Genomic DNA, 9,101 nt, shown 5'->3' with positions numbered 1-9,101 from the left:
CTGTTGGCAGCGGTGTGCTGGCTGCAGAGGTGTGCATGGGCGGCTGCGGAGGGCCCCCTGAGTGCACCTGCCCGTGGTGGCTGAAAACCCAGGCTGAGCCTCCGATGTCCCCGGGCAGGACCCCAGGAGGCCGGGCAGAGCCCGCCGCTTGCCCCCTTGCCGTTTGACGAAGCTTGCACGGTCAGAAAAGTTTCAAAGTCCCAACGGGGAGAGAGTGTTGAGGGCGAGGGGGTGCTGGCAGCTCCAGGGGCCGGGAGGGAGGCCCTGGAGGTGGGCCTGGGGGGTGTGGCGGGGCCCCCTGAGAGCACCTACCAGCAGTTGCTCAAGACCCTGCCCGAGCCTCCGGTGTTGCAGGGCAGGACACCCATTGGCGGGGAACAGCAGGTGGCAGCCCCTGCTGTAGTCCTTGGCAGTTGGCAGAGATGAGTCTTTGAGAAAAAACGACAAAGTCCAAACGCTCCAGGCGCCGGGCAGGGTGGCGGACCCGGCTGGCCGGGCCGGCGGGGGCTGCGGCTGCCGGGGCTGAGCCGAGTGTCAAGGCATGTCCTGAGAACCGGGAAGGGGGCAAACCAGTAGCTCCAGGCCGGGCTAGGGTTCCAGGAGGTCGGCCTGACTCTGGAGGTTTTCCCCCTGGCTTTTCCCCATAGGCCAACATGGGGGAAGTCAAAAAAGCACCCCCGGCAGATGTATGCAGAGGGGCTGGCGGGTGATGGGGAGCGGGCTGTTGGCAGCCGTGTGCTGGCTGCAGAGGGCCCCCGAGGTGCTGCACCTACCAGTAGTTGCTCAAGACCCCCCCTGACCCTCTGGTGTTGCAGGGCAGGAAACCCAGGAGGCGGGGAACAGCCCGTGGCAGCCCCTGCTGAATCCCACGGCAGTTGGCAGAGATGAGTCTTTGAGAAAAATGACAAAGTCCAAACGCTCCAGGCGTGCCGGCCAGGGGGGCGGACCCGGCTGGCCGGGCCGGCGGGAGCTGCGGCTGCCGGGGCTGAGCCGAGTATCGATGCATGTCGTGAGAACCGGTATGAGGGTAATCCTGGGCCCTCCGGGCCGAGGCACGGTTCCAGGAAGGCGGAAGGAGCGGGCCTGTTTGCCCTGATAGCGCCGACGGCGGTAAATTAAGGCCTCGCAAAACGTCAGGACGAACACCTTTTTTGCATATAAGGGAACGAGCGGTGTGCCGTCTTTGACAAAGTGACTATTTCTCAGAGTGCTGAGAAGGGAGTGGGGACCGCTCAAAGTCAAAGCGCCGCGGCCGCCCCTCTGCCACCTCCCTGGGAGCAGAGTCATCGAGCGCGAGTGTCCCCACTCCGCCTGTGCAGGCCGCGGGGCCGACAGGCTGGCTGGCTGCCCGGGCAGACCCCGCTCTCCGAGCGGCCGGGCGCCACGTTCGAGAGGTGTACGAAGCCACCTTGGGGGCCTGCGGAGGCCCCCCTGAGAGCGCCTCCAAGCCCTTGCTGAGAACCCTGTCCTAGATGCCTGCGCGGGCAGGCGGGACCCCACCAGGAGGCCGTGCACAGCCCGCGGCAGCCACTGCTGAAGCCCGGGGCAGTTGGCAGAGATGAGTCTTTGAAAAAAAATGACAAAGTCCAAACGCCTCCAGGCGCCGGCCAGGGGGACGGACCCGGCTGGCCGGGCCGGCGGGAGCTGCGGCGGCTGGGGCTGAGCCGAGTGGCGATGCACGTCCTGAGAACCGGGAAGGGGACAAACCGGTAGCTCCAGGCCGGGCTAGAGTTCCAGGAGGTCGGCCTGACTCTGGAGGTTTCCCCCCTGGCTTTTCCCCATAGGCCAAAGCGGGGGAAGTCAAAAATGCACCCCCAGCAGATGTATGCAGAGGGGCTGGCTGGTGATGGGGAGCGGGCTGTTGGCAGCGGTGTGCTGGCTGCAGGGGTGGCCCGGGGCGGCTGCGGAGGGCCCCCGAGGTGCACCTACCAGCAGTAGCTCAAGACCCTGCCTGAGCCTCCGGTGTTGCAGGGCAGGACACCCAGGAGGCGGGGAACAGCCCGCGGCAGCCCCCGCTGAAGTCCATGGCATTTGCCAGAGGAGAGTGTTGGATGAAAAAACGACAAAGTCCAGACGCTCCGGGCGCCGGCCAGGGGGACGGACCCGGCTGGTCGGGCCGGCGGGAGCTGCGGCTGCCGGGGCTGAGCCGAGTGTCGATGCATGTCGTGAGAACCGGTATGAGGGTAATCCTGGGCCCTCGGGGCCGAGGCACGGTTCCAGGAAGGCGGAAGGAGCGGGCCCGCTTCCCCTGATAGCGCCGACGGCGGTAAAATAAGGCCTCGCAAAACGTCAGGACGAACACCTTTTTTGCATATAAGGGAACGAGCGGTGTGCGGTCTTTGACAAAGTGACTATTTCTCAATGTGCTGAGAAGGGAGTGGGGACCGCTCAAAGTCAAAGCACCGCGTCCGCCCCTCTGCCACCTCCCTGGGAGCAGAGTCATCGAGCGCGAGGGTCCCCACTCCGCCTGTGCAGGCCACGGGGCCAACAGGCTGGCTGGCTGGCTGCCCGGGCGACCCCCCCCCTCCGAGATGCCGGGCCGGGGCAGACTGTGCAAACGAGCGCGGGCGTGTTTTCTTCCCCTGGGGTGGAGCCCTTCCACCCCACGCCGTCCGAGGCCCGTTGGCCTCGGGCGGCCTGCCTCCGAGAGTGGGAGAGAGACGGAGGACGGCGGCCCGCGGCGGCGCGAGGCGTCCCCGTTGTTCCACCACGGCTGCCAGCCGGTCGATCCTGCCGGTAGCCTGGGCTTGTCTCCGCTCCGCCTGTCCAGGCCGTGGGGCCCACAGGCGGCTTGCCCGGGAAGACCCCGCTCTCCGAGCGGCCGGGCGCCACGTTCAAGAGGTGTACGGAGCCACCTGTGGGGGGTCTGCGGAGGCCCCCCCTGAGAGCGCTGATAACCCTGTCCTAGCTGCCTGCGCGGGCAGGCGGGACCCCCAAGAGGCCGGGCACAGCCCGCGGCAGCCCCCGCCGAAGTCCACGGCAGTTGGCAGAGACGAGTCTTGGAGAGAAAACGACAAAGTCCAGACGCTCCAGGCGCCGGCCAGGGGTGCGGACCCGGCTGGCCGGGCCGGCGGGAGCTGCGGCTGCCGGGGCTGAGCCGAGTGTCGACGCATGTCGTGAGAACCGGTATGAGGGTAATCCTGGGCCCTCGGGGCCGAGCTACGGTTCCATGAAGGCGGAAGGAGCGGGCCTGTTTCCCCTGATAGCGCCGACGACGGTAAAATAAGGGCTCGCAAAACGTCAGGACGAACACCTTTTTTGCATATAAGGGAACGAGCGGTGTGCGGTCTTTGACAAAGTGACTATTTCTCAGAGTGCTGGAGTGGGGACCGCTCAAAGTCAAAGCACCGCGGCCGCCCCTCTGCCACCTCCCTGGGAGCAGAGTCATAGAGCGCAAGTGTCCCCACTCCGCCTGTGCAGGCCGCGGGGCCAACAGGCTGGCTGGCTGGCTGCCCGGGCGACCCCCCTCCGAGATGCCGGGCTGAGGCGTAGGCAGCCGCCTCCATCACCACCACCCAAGGCGAGAGAGTGGGTCAACGGGAGAGCCGTCGCGGCCGGGGGACCCTCGCCGCGCCCATGTCCGGGGAAGGACCACAAGGGCCCTGCTCCCCGGCGCCCCGGCGAGCGGGTTCACCCTCGGCGCGTACGGCTCTCGAGGATGGGGAAGGGACGCGCGTGGGCGTCCCTCCCGTCCCCCGCGGAAGAAGGCGAGCGACTCTGCGCGTCGGGACACCCCGCGGAGCCCCCTGCGGGGGGAGTACTCCGGGGGAGAAGCGTGGCGCAGGGGGTGCAGCCCTTTCCCAGGCCACCGTGCGACGGCGTCGGTGGGGCCGACGCCGAGAGAGAGAACGATCCGGGCTCTCCCGCCTCAGGGCGGCCGAGAGCGGGGCCACGGGCCCCACGTTTGGTGACGGTTTTCCCGAAAGCGAAGGACCCCCGCCTGTCCCCTCGGGCTCCGGCCGATGCGGGCGGTCCAGGGCGGGGATAGGGGACGGCGGCCTGCGGACGACGCGCTTTATCCCCAGAAGGAGCGAGGCATGAGGGGGTGTTCCACCCCCGCCGGCCGGTCTCGCTCCTTCTCCGGGCTACGCCTCGGCGGAGTAAAGACCCCCGGGTCAACGCTCCCGCGTCCGGGTGCCGCCGCGCGTCCCCTTCCCGCGGGGGGTGGATCCCTTCCACCCCTGGCCGTCCGAGGCCCGTGCGCCTCGGGCGGCCTCCCTTCCGAGAGAGGGAGAGAGAGACGGAGGACGGTGGTCCGCGACGGCGCGAGACGTCCAAGTTGTGTTCCCCACGGCGGCTACCCGGTCGATCCCGCCCGCCGGTAGCCTTGGCTTGCCCCCACTCCGCCTGTCCAGGCCGCGTGGCCGACAGGCTGTTTGCCCGGGTAGACCCTGCTCTCACCGAGCGGCCGGGCCCCAACGTTCAAGAGGTGTACGGAAGCCACCTTGGGGTGGAGCCCTTCCACCCCTGGCCGTCCGAGGCCCGTGCGCCTCGGGCGGCCTCCCTTCCGAGAGAGGGAGAGAGAGACGGAGGACGGTGGTCCGCGACGGCGCGAGACGTCCAAGTTGTGTTCCCCACGGCGGCTACCCGGTCGATCCCGCCCGCCGGTAGCCTTGGCTTGCCCCCGCTCCGCCTGTCCAGGCCGCGTGGCCGACGGGCTGTTTGCCCGGGTAGACCCCGCTCTCACCGAGCGGCCGGGCCCCAACGTTCAAGAGGTGTACGGAAGCCACCTTGGGGTGGAGCCCTTCCACCCCTGGCCGTCCGAGGCCCGTGCGCCTCGGGCGGCCTCCCTTCCGAGAGAGGGAGAGAGAGACGGAGGACGGTGGTCCGCGACGGCGCGAGACGTCCAAGTTGTGTTCCCCACGGCGGCTACCCGGTCGATCCCGCCCGCCGGTAGCCTTGGCTTGTCCCCGCTCCGCCTGTCCAGGCCGCGGGGCCGACGGGCTGTCTGCCCGGGTAGACCCTGCTCTCACCGAGCGGCCGGGCCCCAACGTTCAAGAGGTGTACGGAAGCCACCTTGGGGTGGAGCCCTTCCACCCCTGGCCGTCCGAGGCCCGTGCGCCTCGGGCGGCCTCCCTTCCGAGAGAGGGAGAGAGAGACGGAGGACGGTGGTCCGCGACGGCGCGAGACGTCCAAGTTGTGTTCCCCACGGCGGCTACCCGGTCGATCCCGCCCGCCGGTAGCCTTGGCTTGCCCCCACTCCGCCTGTCCAGGCCGCGTGGCCGACAGGCTGTTTGCCCGGGTAGACCCTGCTCTCACCGAGCGGCCGGGCCCCAACGTTCAAGAGGTGTACGGAAGCCACCTTGGGGTGGAGCCCTTCCACCCCTGGCCGTCCGAGGCCCGTGCGCCTCGGGCGGCCTCCCTTCCGAGAGAGGGAGAGAGAGACGGAGGACGGTGGTCCGCGACGGCGCGAGACGTCCAAGTTGTGTTCCCCACGGCGGCTACCCGGTCGATCCCGCCCGCCGGTAGCCTTGGCTTGCCCCCGCTCCGCCTGTCCAGGCCGCGTGGCCGACGGGCTGTTTGCCCGGGTAGACCCCGCTCTCACCGAGCGGCCGGGCCCCAACGTTCAAGAGGTGTACGGAAGCCACCTTGGGGTGGAGCCCTTCCACCCCTGGCCGTCCGAGGCCCGTGCGCCTCGGGCGGCCTCCCTTCCGAGAGAGGGAGAGAGAGACGGAGGACGGTGGTCCGCGACGGCGCGAGACGTCCAAGTTGTGTTCCCCACGGCGGCTACCCGGTCGATCCCGCCCGCCGGTAGCCTTGGCTTGTCCCCGCTCCGCCTGTCCAGGCCGCGGGGCCGACGGGCTGTCTGCCCGGGTAGACCCCGCTCTCACCGAGCGGCCGGGCCCCAACGTTCAAGAGGTGTACGGAAGCCACCTTGGGGTGGAGCCCTTCCACCCCTGGCCGTCCGAGGCCCGTGCGCCTCGGGCGGCCTCCCTTCCGAGAGAGGGAGAGAGAGACGGAGGACGGTGGTCCGCGACGGCGCGAGACGTCCAAGTTGTGTTCCCCACGGCGGCTACCCGGTCGATCCCGCCCGCCGGTAGCCTTGGCTTGTCCCCGCTCCGCCTGTCCAGGCCGCGGGGCCGACGGGCTGTCTGCCCGGGTAGACCCCGCTCTCCGAGCGGCCGGGCCCCAACGTTCAAGAGGTGTACGGAAGCCACCTTGGGGGGGCTGCGGTGCCCCCCTCCCCGAGAGTGCCTCCCAGGCCGAGGGAGCCCGGCGGTCGAGTGTCGTAGGAAAGCGCGTGCCACGGCTGTGTCGGTCACAGGGGCCAGAGGTAGTTTGGGCAACGGCTTAGATCCGTATGAAGCTCATCCTTTCCGGCCTGTTCTGGCGGCGGCTAGGCGTGCGCGCACGGCACGACGCCCCTGGCTCCAGCGATGCGACGGCGCCCCGCACCCCACTCTCCGGGCCGAGCAGAGTGGCCGCTCTCGCTCCTTGGAGCAGAGCCCCCGAGTGCAAGTGTCCCCGCTCCGCCTGTCCAGGCCGCGGGGCCGACAGGCTGTCTGCCCGGGTAGACCCCGCTCTCCGAGCGGCCGGGCGCCACGTTCAAGAGGTGTACGAAGCCACCTTGGGGGGCTGCGGTGCCCCCCGCCCCGAGAGTGCCTCCCAGGCCGAGGGGAGCCTGGCGGTCGAGTGTCGTAGGAAAGCGCGTGCGCGGCTGTGTCGGTCACACGGGCCAGAGTTAGTTTGGGCAACGGCTTAGATCCGTATGCAGCTCAACCTTTCCGGCCTGTTCTGGCGGCGGCTAGGCGCGCGCGAACGTCACGACGCCCCTGGTTCCAGCGAGGCGACGGCGCCCCGCACCCCGCTCTCCGGGCCGTGCAGAGCGGCCGCTCTCGCTCCTTGGAGCAGAGCCCCCGAGCGCAAGAGTCCCCGCTCCGCCTGTCCAGGCCGCGGGGCCGACAGGCTGTCTGCCCGGGTAGACCCCGCTCTCCGAGCGGCCGGGCCCCAACGTTCAAGAGGTGTACGGAAGCCACCTTGGGGGGGCTGCGGTGCCCCCCGCCCCGAGAGTGCCTCCCAGGCCGAGGGAGCCCGGCGGTCGAGTGTCGGAAAGCGCGTGCGCGGCTGTGTCGGTCACACGAGCCAGAGTTAGTTTGGGCAACGGCTTAGATCCGTATGCAGCTCAACCTTTCCGGCCTGTCCTGGCGGCGGCTAGGCGCGTGCGAACGTCACAACGCCCCTGGTTCCAGCGAGGCGACGGCGCCCCGCACCCAACTCTCCGGGCCGAGCAGAGCCCCCGAGCGCAAGAGTACCCGCTCCGCCTGCCCAGGCCGCGGGGCCGACAGGCTGTCTGCCCGGGTAGACCCCGCTCTCCGAGCGGCCGGGCGCCACGTTCAAGAGGTGTACGAAGCCACCTAAAGGGGGCTGCGGTGGCCCCCTGCCCCGAGAGTGCCTCCCAGGCCGAGGGAGCCCGGCGGTCGAGTGTCGTAGGAAAGCGCGCGCGCGGCTGTGTCACACGGGCCAGAGTTAGTTTGGGCAACGGCTTAGATCCGTATGCAGCTCAACCTTTCCGGCCTGTTCTGGCGGCGGCTAGGCGCGCGCGCACGTCACGACGCCCCTGGTTCCAGCGAGGCGACGGCGCCCCGCCACCCCACTCTCCGGGCCGAGCAGAGCGTCCGCTCTCGCTCCTTGGAGCAGAGCCCCCGAGCGCAAGAGTACCTGCTCCGCCTGCCCAGGCCGCGGGGCCGACAGGCTGTCTGCCCGGGTAGACACCGCTCTCTCCGAGCGGCCGGGCCGCAACGTTCAAGAGGTGTACGAAGCCACCTTGGGGGGCTGCGGAGCCCCCCCTCCCCATGAGAGCGCCTCACAGGCTTTGCTGATAACCCCGTCCTAGCTGCCTGCGCGGGCAGGCGGGACCCCCAGGAGGCCGCGCATAGCCCGCGGCAGCCACCGCTGAAGTCCACAGCAGTTGGCAGATAGGAGTCTTGGAGAAAAAAACGACAAAGTGCAAACGCTCCAAGCGCCGACCAGGGGTGCGTACCTGGCTGGCCGGGCCGGCGGGAGCTGCGGCTGCTGGAGTTGCACCGAGTGTCGATGCATGTCGTGAGAACCGGTATGAGGTTGAACCTGGGCCCTCGGGGCCGAGGCGCGGTTCCAGGGAGACGGAAGGAGCGGGCGTGTTTCCCCTGATAGCGCCGACGACGGTAAAATAAGGCCTCGCAAAACGTCAGGACGAACACCTTTTTTGCATATAAGGGAACGAGCGGTGTGCGGTCTCTGACCAAGTGAGTATTTCTCAAACTCGAAGCACCCGCGGCGGCCTCCCCTCTGCCGCCACCCCGCACCCTCCTGGGGCAGAGCCACCGAGAGCAAGAGTCCCCCCCACCCCGCCTGCGCAGGCCGCGGGGCCAGCAGGCTGGCCGGCTTGCCCGCCCGGGCGACCCCCCTCCGAGATGCCGGGCCGAGGCCTTCCGCGCCGCCATCCCACGCGAGAGAGTGGGTCGACGTGAGAGCCGACGCGGCCAGGGGACCCTCGCCGCGCCCCTGTCCGGGGCAGGACCTCAAGGGCCGAGCACCCCTACCGAGCCCCGGACGAACTCCGGCGAGCAGGTCCACACGCCGGCGTACGGCTCTCGGCGACGGGGAAGGGGACGCGCGGGCGCCCCTCCCGTCCCCCGAGCCAGAGTCCCGCCCTTGGCCCCCTCCGCGGGGTCACAAGGACGGGCGACCCCCTTCGGTCTACCCTCCCGCCGGGAGGTTGGCTTCGCGCAGACGGTCCGAGGCGGAAGAAGGCGAGCGACCCTGCCGCCGCGACACCTCGCGGAGCCCCCTGCGGGGGGAGCACTCCGGGGGACGCGTGGCTCAGGGATGCAGCCCTTTCCCAGGCACCGTGCGATGGCGTCGGGGGTCGACGCCGAGCGACAACGACCCGAGCTCTCCCGCCTCAGGGCGGCCGAGAGCGCGGCGCGGCCCCCTTTGTTTCGCGTGACGGTTTTCCCGAGCGCGAAGGACCCCCGCCTGTCCCCTCGGGCTTCGGCCGAGGCGGGCGGTCCGGAGCGGCGCGGGGATAGGGGACGGCGGCCCGCGGACGGACGCGTCTTTCCCGGAGAGCGAGACGGTGTGTGGGGGGGTGTTGCACCCCCGCCGCCCGCGCTCGCCCC

The sequence above is a fragment of the Eleutherodactylus coqui genome, unplaced genomic scaffold (assembly GCF_035609145.1).
Source record: "Eleutherodactylus coqui strain aEleCoq1 unplaced genomic scaffold, aEleCoq1.hap1 HAP1_SCAFFOLD_326, whole genome shotgun sequence".
Taxonomy (NCBI): Eukaryota; Metazoa; Chordata; class Amphibia; order Anura; family Eleutherodactylidae; genus Eleutherodactylus; species Eleutherodactylus coqui.
The sequence above is the reverse complement of the archived record's forward strand: the minus strand, read 5'-3'. Positions refer to the sequence as shown.